Source organism: Dendroctonus ponderosae, unplaced genomic scaffold, assembly GCF_020466585.1.
Source record: "Dendroctonus ponderosae isolate FM_Combo_2020 unplaced genomic scaffold, Dpon_F_20191213v2 Dpon_F_20191213_1, whole genome shotgun sequence".
In the NCBI taxonomy this organism is placed as follows: domain Eukaryota; kingdom Metazoa; phylum Arthropoda; class Insecta; order Coleoptera; family Curculionidae; genus Dendroctonus; species Dendroctonus ponderosae.
The window spans coordinates 2,218,525-2,221,493 of NW_026017110.1; positions in this window are offsets into that span (position 1 = coordinate 2,218,525).

The following is a 2,969-nucleotide window of genomic DNA, read 5'->3' on the forward strand; positions in this document are numbered from 1 at the left end:
GTTCTTTTGATAACGATAGCAGAAAATAGCTATCGAAACGTGAAGGTAATTTTTCAAATTAATTTCTCTACTAATTGGAATTTTCTCTTACAGCTTGAGCTTGAGTGTGTCGCAGGATTCCCTCTAGGTGATAGTTCTTGATTACGTTTTGATAAATAATTCGTTCTTATTGCGAAACAGGAGAACTATTTATCAATCTGTAATAAAAGACGTGAGGAAATTCTGTCTTTTATAAAGACAAAAATTTTTGAGGCGAAATACCCAAAAAGAAGATTGTAAAAAATGAATCCTCCTCAACAATATAGAACTTATCTACAATCTAATTCTTGTTGAACTGGTTACTCAATTACTTTTTCGAAATTGATTTCAGATGTATTCTCTCGATCGACCACCTGAAGAACTGCCATTACACATTGTCTACCGTTTGGGAGTATAAATATATGTTTTTATAGTAGTTGATGTTTACTTGTTCTAAGTATAAACGAACGCCCCTACAACAGCAATATTAAATTCGTTGAATCAGTGAAATTTTGAACATTAATGCTAACCTGAAGTGGTCTACACATGTTGACTCCCTAACAAAGAAACTATCTTCAGCTTGTTTCGCAATTCGATCAGTTTCTAGGGAGCTGAATGTGTTCTCCGGTAGACTCGCTTACTTCTCTCTAGTTGAGTCTCACATTTTTGGGGCTGCTGTAACACCCAGCAATTTCAAAGTATATTTAAACTTCAGAAAAGAGCAATTCGCTACTTGTTGGGCCTGAAGAGTGGAGCTCATTGCAAGCACTACTTTGAAAACCATAGAATTCTTACCCTGCCCGCTTTGTTCATCTTGGAGAGTGTCTGCTTGATACGCAAACATCGAGTCACCTTTGCGGAAGGGCCACAACATAAGTATTCTACCCGAAACTCCAGTCAAGATATTTGCCTGCCCTTTCCCTCCTCGGAACTAATTAAAAACTCAATTATTTATTTCCAAATTTCGGGAAGGGGCAAAATCATACTTCCTAAAAAGACCTTTCTATTCTGTGACTGATTTTTACTTGGTGTGGTGTCCTTTTTCTGAGTTTGGCTACTCTTCAACTTCATTGAATTAAACTTTTCCGTTTTGGGCATCACATGCGGTAGTTAAAATTTTTTACTTTGGGGTCATCAGTTAGCAAACTTCTTGTTTGTTTTTATTGTTTATCAACGGGAGCACGGGATGCAAGTGGAGCGTAATCGTATTGGGTTCAAGTTCAGCGAGCAAAATTTCAATATCTTGGACACTAACGTCAATTGTTATAACTATCAATTAGGTATGAGCACGATCCCCTTGCAATAACATGAACAGGGTCAACAGTTGATCCTTGTTATGGTTTGGGGTGCTACTTGATTCAATTCACACATGTTTGCCACTTTTAAATTGTGTGCTTTGTAACGATGGGTGGTTGACTTACTCTGATGACCTCTGCGTTTGTATCTTCTGTCCATGACGATTGTCCGTGAAATATTTTGTACTGTTTTATTATATTTTTTTATTTTTTACCATTGTTGACTGTACTGTACGTAGTTTATGTTGTAGTATTTTGTTTTGTTTTGTGAAATGATAACTTTTTATGGGAGGGTGAACGGCCTCTTCGCGCCTGAGGCTTGGGACGCACATATGCACTTTGAATTCGACATTTTTCTCTTAGTGCGGGTGCATCTGTAGATCTGATAAGCTTTTCAAATACACATTGCGTTATTAAACTGACAGTGATTTTGATTTACCAATTATTGAGTGTGACATTATTGTGTTCAGCGCAGTTTATTTTATAACGCTGATAACAATGAATCAACAAATTATCAAGGGAGAAGCTGCAGATACTGCAAATACTAGGTTAAGGGTGCTCATGTACTAAATGCCTGTTCGAGTTTCGCCTTCTTTTAAATTACCAATTAAAGTACACACACAATTATACACACTAAAGCAGTTTAAGTGCAAAAAAACGCGGATCGTCCATCAATTTGCAGAAAAATGTATTACAAACTTTTAAAAATCATCTTCAAACGACCGGGTATTTATCATTGCAAATGAGATTGCCCATTACCGTGCACTGTTAAATATTGTTTTAAGAACTTACAATCGATCTTGTGCAACAAAATTGTGCCTAAGATCCACTACAATAAAGTTTTTGAAAAACTGTTGGACCTATTTTAAATCGCCTGATTGATTGTGGGCGCAAATTCGTATCAAGAAAAGATTAAATTAAATTAAATCGTTTCGATAGAATCCCGGTGTCTTACTCTCAGTCTGTAGTCCAGATGCTGTCCAGATGATGTCCATTTGCATTGTACTGCATGATTCGGTAAAATATTATTACCTACTTGTTTAGTGATTTTCATCGGAGACAATTGTTAAACCAGATGTTGAGCGGATATTTTCTAAAGAAGGCAGGGTCAATTTATGAAAAATTCTCAAGATTAAGTGCAAATAAAGTGTCACAACTATTATTATTAACTTTTAATGCAATAATATGTTCCCGTATTTGTTATTTTATTTTGTAACAACAAATTATCAATATTTAGATAGCTATTTTGTAATCTTTCATATCTCACATAAAATGATAAACATCATGAATTGAAAAAATATTTGAGTTTACCTCGGTTATTTCAAAAAACATGGGTTCCGTCTTCTTATTTTCTTTCACGCAGCGCATTCTTGATGTTAAGACGATACGGATCTCCCTTCAGCTTATAGTTGCAAAATATGTAAAACGAATTTATTAGGGCTTATTTTCAATTCAGTCTATTATTTCTATGATTAATTGTGTTTACCACGCATCAAAATGGATTTTTTCCCTTCATATACCCTTTGATTCCTTAATGATTACATTTTCTCAATTTAGTTCCATTTTTTTAGCCTTGGATTAGTTCAGTTAGAATTTTTTTTTGAACATACGCGCGATGGCTTACATTATGTATACATATAGTGTGTCAAGTGTATC